The sequence below is a fragment of the Dipodomys merriami genome, unplaced genomic scaffold (assembly GCF_024711535.1).
Source record: "Dipodomys merriami isolate MVZ:Mamm:240054 unplaced genomic scaffold, mDipMer1.0.p SCAF_4, whole genome shotgun sequence".
NCBI classification, from domain to species: domain Eukaryota; kingdom Metazoa; phylum Chordata; class Mammalia; order Rodentia; family Heteromyidae; genus Dipodomys; species Dipodomys merriami.
In genome coordinates, this window is record NW_027205603.1 from 89,771,612 (window position 1) to 89,782,664 (window position 11,053).

Below are 11,053 nucleotides of genomic sequence, written 5' to 3' on the forward strand. Positions count from 1 at the left end.
TTCCCCTTCCCCTTCACAAATTATACCAACATCAAATACAGTGAAAACAGGGGTTATACCGTGGGGAAGGGACATACAAAGCAACAAAGAAATAGCTTATAAATATGTTAGAAACAATAGCAAGAAAGAAAAACCATTTGAGTCCTATCTTGGGATCCATTTCACCTAACATCAACTTATCTTACCGTTTCTGTTTGTCCCAGACATATACTAGTTATTGCAAATAAGGGAAACCATGGGACCTATGTTTCTTTGGGCCTGGCTTACTTCACTTAATATAATTTTTTCCAAGTCTTTTGTGAGGATTTCCCTCTATTTCCAAGATGCACTTCTTACTGCATCTTCACATGGTAGCGGAACAGAAGGGTATCAGAGGTCTTAGACAAGGTGCTGATTCTATCTAGGAAGGCTTGCCCTTGTGGCTAGGCTGAATCACCTCCTATAGGTTATGTACTCTTGACACTGTTGCCTTGAGGATTAAGTTTCCACATGAAATTTGGAGGGGGACACACAAAGAAAAACACACAGGAGAGAGGGAATTTGTTTCAACGTCTTTTGGAATCCATGTTAGAACATCATATGTTTAGCCAGGTAAGAAGTGTGACTACCTTAATGATGCCATATTGGAGATGTGCCAGTCAACAGTCCTCTGAGCTCAGCTTATAGCCATCCTCGTTAGGACACCCAGCAAGTGAGCCCCTTGTCTCTGAGGGAACCCCAACCAGCCTATCTGAGTGAATACCCCCTGGTGCCGTCTAGCGCCGCCATTCAAGCCACACGGAAGAGATGAGTCACTCAGCTGAGCCTTGTCTGAATTCCTGGACCACAAAATTATAAGATATAATGAAATGATGGCTATTTTAAGTCACTAAGTTTCAGGAAATATTTCCCACACACACAATGATAGATAACTAAAACACTAGCGAGAACTGATTTTTAGAGATGGAATGATCGGGGCAAGACATCAGGAGTTCACTTGACAACCTGTTAAGCTTGAAGTTAATGCTGTTAAAAAGGCAACTTGGGAAGCAAGGTCGGAGCTAGCTTCAAAGAGCATAAGCGGGAGCTGCAGACATTACCAGACCCCTCTGCCTAGAAGCAGGGAAAGCAATGATGTGCACACTCACAGAAATGCTAGTGTCCAGTTTGTCATCTATTCAGTCACTCACTCTCATACACACTGTCGCACCTGGTTGAGGTGTTCAGCCTCCCTGAGCCTCACTTTCCTCCCTCAGACAATGGAGGAGCTTGGGCACCTGCGAACCAACACTGCAGAGCCAAATCATTGCACACAGCCGCCTGCCTGCCACCCTCTCTCTGTGACACAATAAACAGTCTGATCTAAGGATGGAAACCCTCTCATTTGGCGCTGTGACAGTGAACCAGAAAAGATGCCTGTTTACATTGTCCTTGTCCAAATAATACCACAAAAAAGGACAAGGTCCTAAAATGAAATGTCATTTCAAACTAAAATTTGAAGCAGTCAGGTCTAGCTGACCTCTCCATCTTACATAAACAGGTAAGAAGCCCAAGTTAATTCTTTTTAATAAAAATATTTAGATGACACCCCCCCCATCAAATCTTCTTTTCTTCTCTTTTTTTCCTGAGGCACATTCACATCCTTCCCCCTAAGACTTTCTTTTTTTTTCCAGTTGCAATTTACAAATGTGGAAAGGTGTCCCACCCCATTCTCTACTGGAGACTTTGTTTAGGAACGAGGAGGAACAGGGGCCTGCTGTGTTCCCCTTCTGTCTCTCTCCTTTCTTCTCACACAGTCAACACAAAGAAGAGGAGGAAATTACACATACAGAGAGGCCCCAAATACAAAGCAGAGACAGGCACACCAAAATCACAGCTAGGGTTGGTGGTCTTTACAAATTGAGTCTTGGGAATAGAGCTAACATGAAGGGGGAAAAATTGCTGCTTTACTGAATTTTCTCTGGCCTCTAGGATAACAGTAATTAATTTTGAACCCCTTACCCTGGCTCCCCTATCACTCTAAAATGAATTTCTCTTGGAACAAAAAAAAAAAGACAATATGGGCTAAACTATTTTCCAAAGGAAAGTAGAACATGTTCAGTGTGTTACTGGTCTCGAGATACAGGGAAATGTGGTTGGAAAGCCCTTGAAGGTTGGGGTTGCATGCAAACTTACTGCTTTCTCTTCATCTTCCAGGTACCAAACATGCCCTTCCCAGGGCAGAACATCACAGAAGCCTCTGAGGTCAGGTACTTAGAGGCTTTGTCAGACATCCCGAGTCAACGCCTAAGAGCCCCAGTGTGATGATCACGGAGGTTTGTCCCGGCCCCATGGGCGGGAGGCCATGCTGAGCCTTTCTTCTCCAGGAGAGAAAGGAGATGACTAGGCAGGTGAAGGCCACACAGCAGGCTAACCAGAAGCCAAGAGAGACTCCTGCTGGAGTGAGGCCAGCCAGATCTGAGCCACAGAGGCAGCCCCTCGCAAATGAGCTCACCCCTGGCAGGGCACTTGTCACCCCGTGCCCAATCACAGCTAGGGGCTTTTTGAAGGAAGACAAATATATCTCCCAGAGGCCTAGAACAGAAGAGAAAAAAAGATAGAAAGAATGAAGTGCTAAAGCACAAAGTCGAGAGCTGTTCCTGCTACTCTGGCACATGGAGGGTGTGGGGGGTGTAGGGAAAGAACAAGCCTGAGCTTTAGAGACGCCATCACGGAGAGTGACCTTCCTGCATCCCTGGTTCACTGAGGCCTGGAAGTGCAGATTGAAGGGCCCTGAAGTCAGCCATACGAGCCTCCTCTCTCCCAGTGATGGTGTCTCTCCCTGCATGTCTCTGCTAGAGAGGGGGGCACATTGCCTCCTGGGGCACACGCCCCATTCCCAGTCTTCCAGAGAGGTCACCCCTGATCAGACACTGAAGCAGCATCTCCACCTCCTCACACCTGTCCCCAGCCCTGTCTTCTTCAGATGATCTCCCATTCTGCATCTGGCACATGGTTCCCAAGAGTGGGGATGGGGCTGCACGTGGGCCTGAGTGTGATTTGCATTATCTTTAGGACAAGACCCTTCCATCTGGTGTCTGAAGGCTGAAGTCTGGCTGGCTCCGACCTACTTCTTGGCTGTAGGTAATCTCTGACCTCTCTCTGAGCCCTAGATGTCCATTTGTAAGATGAAAAGAACTGCTGGGTGGTCCCTGAGTGTCTTTGTTCCTCTCACTCAGCATCTCTCTCTGTCTCTGTCTCTGTTTCTCTCTGACCATGTCTGTCTGTCTCTGTCTGTCTGTCTGTCTGTCTCTCTGTTGTCTCTCTCTCTTTCTCAATCTTTCTGGTTTCACCAGCAACTGGGTATTAGGCTGGTGAACCTTACCCAGCATGGCTCCTCTGATACCTGAGACTTGGTATGTAAGGAAAATTAAGTCTGATGGTAGGGGAAGTAGGAAGTAACTCCTCAGAAATTGCCATCTGGGAGCTCTAGAGAGGAAGTGAATCATCGGTGTAAACTTGCTATTGGAGCTGTAATAAAGCACCACAGTGATTTAAACCAAACCAAACAAAAACAAAAACAGTCTTACAACTTAAAGCTTGCAACTCTGAAGACTCAGCTTAAAACTGGTCTGACCAGACTGAAGTCATGTGTGGACCAGGCTGTGCTCCTTCAGGAGTGCCACCATTTCCTCATCCTTCAGCTTTTCCACAGGCTGCCTACATCCCTCAGCTTGTGGTCCCTTCCCTCATCTTCACAGCTTGAAGTAGAGTCTCTTCCTATCTCTCTCTACTCTGATACTCTTGGGTTTCCCTTTCCTGCATTTGAAGGATTCTTATGCTCACATGAGGCACATCCAGACAATGCAGGATAATTTGTTCGAGGTAACTTGAACTGTCATCTCAATTCTCATTGCAATCTTAGTTTCCTGGAAAGTGCCAGAACTACATTTTCCACAAACTAAGGAAGGTATCCTAGAGATCCTTGTTCACACAACCAGATCCTAGCTGAGTCACACAAGCCATGGGATAGACAAAACAAGTCACTGCCCAGCCTGTCTGAAGATTCCTCTGGGGCCACTGACTTTCAGGTTGGGAGAGCTTCCTGCCATACTCCCCCCATGACCTCCCCCCCTGCCCATCGTGAAACCCAGTGATTGGTGATTTTGTATCACTTCGGCTGGACCACGGTATGCCAATCAAATATTCCTTGTATGTTTTTGTGAGGCTTTTTTCATTGAGACTTACATCTAAACTGGTAGACTTCTAAGTAAAACAGATAGTCTTCTGTAAGGAAGGTGGTCCTCATCTAATCAGCTGAAGGTTTAGACAAAACCAAAGACCAACCCTTCCCTGAGCATGGGAGAATTCTCCAGCAAATTCCTTCAGACACTGAGCGTGACATGCACTTATTCCTTCACCAGTATTTCCTTCATCTCTGACCTGTCAACTTCTACCATTAGAGATTGGACTCATCAAGTATCCACAATGGCACGACCTGAGCCAATGTCTTGAAATAAATCTCTTTTTATATGTGTGCATAGTATGTAAACTACACTCATACATACATGCACTTAATTTCTGTTTCTCTAGAGAACTGTGTCTAATACACACTCAAATAATTTATGACAATTACCTGTCTAATATTTATGTCTTTCATTTGATTGCAACCTTCACTAGGCAGAAAGCAGTCTGTCTTGTTTCATCTTAAGCATACAATGTGTTCATCAGTCTTTGCTGTCATAGAAACAGTCCCATGAACCTCAGAGAATTACAATAGTTTATTCTGTGCTATAGGTTGGATTCAGATTTGCCCCATATATTTTCAAATTCCAAGATCCTTCTTTATAAGGAAAAATAATTGAGAATAATCCAATCTACTCCAGAAAACAGATGAAAAGGAGAGCTGCGTTTGTACAGGAGGGAAAGGCAGGAAATTATTGGGTAGCTCCTCACATTACTCTTCCTTTTAATCTTCATAACAAGTTGTCCAGGAAGGACTATTTTCTTTTTTACAAATGAAACAAACTGTGTGCTGGAGTGAAAATTAAGTCTGGTTCTCTCTGGCCCCCAACTCCATACTCCAAAGATCAGATGAATCTGATCTTTTCTCCCAGAAGAATTATTAGGAAATTAAAGGATTTTACAATGTCATCTTTAAAGGATGGCTACTTACTTTATGAGCACAAATGATCATAGTGGTAGGAAACTGATTTTACATGAATACATCTGACCAAAACAATGAAAATCTGATTCATAAAATTCCCAGGTCATTTAAATCTTATACCCATGAAGCAATGCGTGAAACCCACTTCCACTCCATTCATATTTTTCCAGGCTTCACCATTTTAGCCCGAGCTGCTTCCCTTGTGGCAATGTGGAGTCGTTGACATGTACCCATGAAAACTACATTTGCTTTCCTTCATCTGCCAGGAGATGAGAGTCAACGACCCAGTAATCCGATTGCTTTGTGCCAATTTCATTTGAAATAATTGCTGATCAAATGAGAAAGAAAACTTCAGCAAATCTAAAAACAGATTACAGCGGGGCTCAGTGGCACAATGGGCTGATATTAAATATTGTTTCACTGCTCGGAATCAGACTTCATATTGAATCTAAATGAACACTGGGTCATGGGATTTGGATTGAAGCCAGGAGCAGTCAAGACTCCTGTCATTCATGGTACTTGAATTCTGAGCTGGGATCTGATTTCTAAAGAACTTTGCTTGTCTCTACCTCAAGTTCACAACCATTAAAGACTTGAATTCAAGAATAACTTGAGTTGAGACAGAACAATCCTACTGACTGTACCATTTATGTACACATGCCATTACTCAAAGGCTTCATGTACAAGGCAGTGGATATTACTTTTCTCATATAACAGATGACAACTTGATTCTTATTTTACTTACTTATTTTTGTGGTGCTGGGGATTAATAACCAAGGGTTAATCTAGAGCTTTGATGTGCTAGGCAGGTGCTCAACCACAGAATCCTATCTGATTCTTGCTCGAGTTCATGGAAATAATAAAGGGCAGAGCTAGGATTCAAACTGATAGAGTTTGTTTCAAAGGACTTGATTCTCCATTGGACCATATCATATTCTTTTACTATACATTGAATGGTGGTAGTCAGATCATATAATTTGAGGTCAAAGATCTATCTTGCATAAGCCTCTATAGCTTTCTACACTGATGAGTCTAATTATATTACTGCCACTGTCCACTTCATAAATGTTGCATACAAAAGAGCTGAATGTAATTAAAATAACCAACTCTTGAAACAGATGTGCATCTGCAAAGCTGAGTGCAAATTGAATTTTTAAGCAACACATCTTGTTTTATATGCAAAACCATCTCCATTAATTTGTTCACTCGACAAACATTTATTAGTGCCTTGATGCCAGTAAGCACCTTAATAGGCCCTGGAACATAGAGATGAATGTGATCCTAGATGTGTTTGGAGAAGCAGAGACCTTTGTGAGAGGAGAAGTGGCATCCAAGGAAATCACACCTCACTTCTTCACCCCTGACCACACCGCTCACCAGAATCCCATCCCAGAATCATCTGCGAGCCTTTTCTTCTCTCTGGCTATGTTGTCAGGGCAGACCTCATTGCCCTAAGGCAGTGGCTCTGTGAGCTCACTTTTTATCCCTTCTGTGAGGGCTCAAACTGACACTGAGTATCAGAACTGGCTTCTTCATTGAAAGTAGCCCACATGGCAGTGGTGGTTCCCCATCTTTCTTAAGAGACCCACATCTCTACCTGTGGAAACCCCACACCTGCCTGCACAGCTTCTATGAAGTCCAGGGTTCCCTCTCCCAGAGCTTACTCATCCTTCTAGGTTTAACTCTGCATGCCTCGCCTGTCCGACACCATGTGGACATCAGCATGAAGGCAATCTTTCTCCTCATTCCGGCCTGTGTACAGAATATGTCCTCCCAAACTCACAGGGGTTGCCTTGGAATTGCCCTGAACTGGGACTCATAAAATGATAATTGGGTCTTGGAAGTGAACCAATGCTGTTTGCCTAGTGTTGGGCTGCCCTTCCCCCCACACAGAGGTGCAGCAACAACACCCTTTCAGATCCTGATTCTGCATTTGGACTTCTAAGATTCTAGAACTGTGATCCCAAACTTCTGTTATTTGTAGATCACCCACTCTTTCATAGCAGCAGAAAGCAGATTAAGGTACATGCACATATGCTATGAAGATTTCTTTCATGGTTCAACTTGACTAGGCTATAGGGTGCCCAGATAGCTGAAAAGACATTATCTCTAGGTATATCTGTTAGAGAGTTTCTCTCAGAGATGACATTATCATCAGTAGGCTGAGTAAAGAAGATTGGCCTTGCTAACATGTGTGGACATCATCTATTCCTGTGAGGGCTCAGGTAGAATAAAGAGGGAGAGAAAAGGTAAATTTTCCTGTGGAATCATGTGCCCTTGGACCTTCTCCTTCTCCTGCCCTTGGTCCTTGGGGATCCTGTTTCTCAGGCTATTGGTCTAAATTTGAATTGTACCTCCAGCTTTCCAAGTGTCCAGCTTGCAGATGACATATTGTCCTTATGGCCTCCATAATTGCACGAGCCAATTTTCTTATTGAATCTTTCCTATATATCTGGTCGTGTCCTCTTGGCTCTATTTCTCTGAAGCACCCTGACTACTACACATGTGGATAGGTGCACACATATATGCATACACACGTTTGATAAATTTTACTGAAAATATGATGGGGGGCAGGTACACAGCACTTACATGAGTCCTCCCCTCTTATTTTCCCAGCTTTCTTTTTCCTGCTGTTTCTCTTCCCCATTACATTCACTGGGGTACTGCCAATTCTCCTTATCCTATTATGCAGAGCAACTCAGCCTCCAACCCTGTATGCTCTTACAAAGCCTGTACATCCTCACACACTGCACAAATGTACATGCTCAAACAGAATACAAAGGTTTCCTATTTAACAGTTTCACCTTCCAGACACTGCCCTCGTAATCTGGCATTAAAAATCTTGTTTTTCTTCTTGTTATACTTATTGTTTCATTCACTGAACAAATTGATGGACCATTTACTCCGTACCAGTATTTTGCAAAGCTCATGCAATCCAGCCTGAAGTACATAGTTCAGCCCCTGCTTGCTGTCTGGCAGTCCATTGTCTAGGAATCAGGGTGTTCAGCTCCCTTAGCCATATCACTGTGGGAGGTTAGGGGTCTGGGAGAACTGAGTACTAGGGGTATGGGAAGTCCCAGAATTTGCCAATACCCAGATTCTGCTCTTAGCACAACTTTCTACCTTCTGCTTCATTGGAATTCCTAGTAGAAGTCTGCAAGTCCTCTCACTGGTCTAAAAGTAGCATCCAGAAAAAAAAGAAACTGTTAAGAGTTGGTGTTGGGGGCTAGGGGTTTAGCTCAGTGGAAGAGCGCCTGCCTTTCAAGGACAAGGCCCTGAGTTTGGTCCTCAGCTCTGGAAAAACAAAAAGCTCTAAGCGTTGGTGCTGATAATGAAATGTAGAGGTAGACAGGGAGAATGGGAATCTTGGATGTGCAGCCAGGCAGCCTGAGAGACCTCCCACTAGGAAGCAGATGAATGCAATGTGTCTTCCCTCCTGCACAGAGCACCCAACTTTCCAAGCATCCATACCATTCCCGGAAGGGAGGGCAGATGCAGAGTGAAGTCTGCTATTTCAAGGACTTTTAAACAACTAACTGCAAGATAAAAAATGAAGACAAGGGGAAAAGAATCATTCCTGAAGCCGTCAGGATTTGGGGCTTCAGGTAACAGAACCTCCTGGGTCCTCTAAAAGCACAAAGACTGGTGTTTGGAGAAGGCAGGAAACTTCTAGGCAGGATGCCAGGTGCAACGGTTTCCAGAAGTAGACCATCCAGTGCTCTCCAGCCAAGAACTATCACTCTTCTACAGGACAGGGTCCAGCTAAGTAACGTCTGTGAAGTAACCCATGTATAACACACAATAGCCCATGAGACAGGAAATCTGCTCTGTCTTCTCTTCCTATTAGTCTGATGCTCGTCACCATTGTCCACACTCAGCTTACAAGTCCAGGCTCAGTCCAGAAACTGGTTCTGATAGCCCTCAAGCAATAGGGTGTGATGGCGCATACAGAAGCAGGAACCAGGAAAGAAGCCCTGGTGGTCCAGCCAGCAGAATCCTTCAAAGTTGCTTAGGGAATGCTGGAGCCCTAAAATATGCTCTGGAAAATAGAATGTACCCTTGGTCCCTTGGCCAGGATGGGGCAAGAGGAGATGAGCACGAGAGTCTCAAGAACAGAGAGCCCACACTGCCCTGGCCTAAGTCACTATCATCTCCATCCTCACAGACGAAGAAACACACAGCGAAAAGTCAAGTAACTCATTCAAGACAAGACAGTTGCTCAGATCTGAACTCAGGCTGACTGATTTCCAAGACTCCTAACCATTCTTAAAAGCTCAAGAGCTCAAACGTGTGTGTGTGTGTGTGTGTGTGTGTGTGTGTGTGTGTGTGTGTGTGTGTGTGTGTGTGTGTGTGTGTGTGTGTGTGTGGCATGTTTCATGCAATGAATGCTCTGAGTTGTGTCTAGAGAATCTGTCATCTTGCTGCCCCAGGGAGATAAGATAATAGGGAAAGGGGCTGGAGGTTTAGCTCAGTGGAAGAGCGCCTGCCTGGCGAGAGCCCAAGACCCTGAGTTCAGTCCTCAGCTCTGGGGAAAAAAAAGCTATAAAAGATAGTAGGGAATTTTTCCAAGGGTTCCTAACATAGCACTGAGATTTAAGAGGAGAGAGAGAGAGAGAGAGAGAGAGAGAAGGAGAGAGAGAGAGAGAGAGAGAGAGAGAGAGAGAGAGAGAGAGAGAGAGAGAGAGAGAGAGAGAGAGAGAGAGAGAGAGAGAATAGAAATGAGCCAGACAAAAAAATTAGCATGTGCAAAGGCTTAGAGCCATGAGAGTAAAAATGCTATATTCCTGAGTTACAATACTAATGACATATTTATGGAGGCAGTTACAATTCAGTCTTCACTACAGTGCACTGAAGAGGTAGTGGCATTAACACTAATTGTAGGAAAGATGTCAGTGAGATTCAGAGATGGTAGTTAAACCAGCAAGTGGTTGGGTCACTTGGCTTATAAGGAAGCAGCCCAGAACCTGTCCTCTTAATGGTTTTATAATGCTGCCTCCAGCTAGTCACCAAAAGTCTGTGTAACTAGGTGAGTGGAGTTGGGCTGCAAGGTGAGTGGCACCATAGTAAAGAGGTGAACTGGACCAGTGAAGGCTCCCGGACCTGACAGCCTATTGAGGAGGACAACCACTTCTATTTTTCTTAAAAGACCTTTTTTTTTTTTTAAAGAAAGTATTAGTTGTTTGATTTATCCCGGGAATCAACTGTATTTCAGTTAGTATAGCACCCAAAGTATTTACTTGTATGTTTATGAATTAATTATAGCTTCCACATATGAGCAAAAACAGGTAACCTTTGTTTCTCTGGGCCTGATTTACTTTACTTAGCATAATTAGCTCAACAAAATAAACACCAGGAAAAGGGTACTTGAAAAGGGGGTGGTAGGTGAAGCGGGGCGGTTGGGAGGGATGGCTGGGAATATTGAAAGGGTAAAAATGATCAAGACTCACCGCATTCATAAACTGTTTTGTTAAATGGCATCTCTGCTGTACAACTCCTTAACAATGGAAATAAAATTTTGAAAAGGGGAACATGTTCGTACAGGGGGAAGAGGGTTCATGGTGACATTTCTATACATATATACAAGGTACCAGCAAACTCACCCCTTCCATTTGTCTTCGTTGTTATTCCCTTCCCCTTTCTTAAAACAATTTCAACTGAATTTCATTGTTCCATTTCCATACATGAATATAAAGTACTTTTACCAGCCTGTCTGTTGGCTATCTTCCTTCCCACTGGTCCCCACCTCTCCAACAGAGTCTGTTTTACTTTCCTGTCATTATTATTTTCAAGATATCTTACTTTGACATAGAAATTTCACCATGGTAATTCACACATACATATATTATTAGTCAGATTAATTCCACCTATTGCTCTCCGTACCCTAGTTCCTCTTGTATCTCTATTGCTCAACAGCTTTCTTTATGCCAT

General features: G+C 43.8%; 1 long non-coding RNA gene across 2 annotated transcripts; it reads left to right on the plus strand.

Moving 5' to 3' along the window:
* Positions 1–1,390: 1,390 nt before the first annotated feature.
* LOC138806348 (uncharacterized) lies at positions 1,391–5,546 on the plus strand. Of its 2 annotated transcripts, none has more exons than XR_011365811.1 (4): positions 1,391–1,519; positions 2,176–2,294; positions 3,034–3,102; positions 5,296–5,546. It is a non-coding gene; the product is annotated as an uncharacterized lncRNA (long non-coding RNA). The 2 variants fall into 2 exon arrangements; XR_011365809.1 differs by having other exon boundaries at positions 3,034–3,098.
* The last annotated feature ends 5,507 nt before the right edge of the window (positions 5,547–11,053 follow it).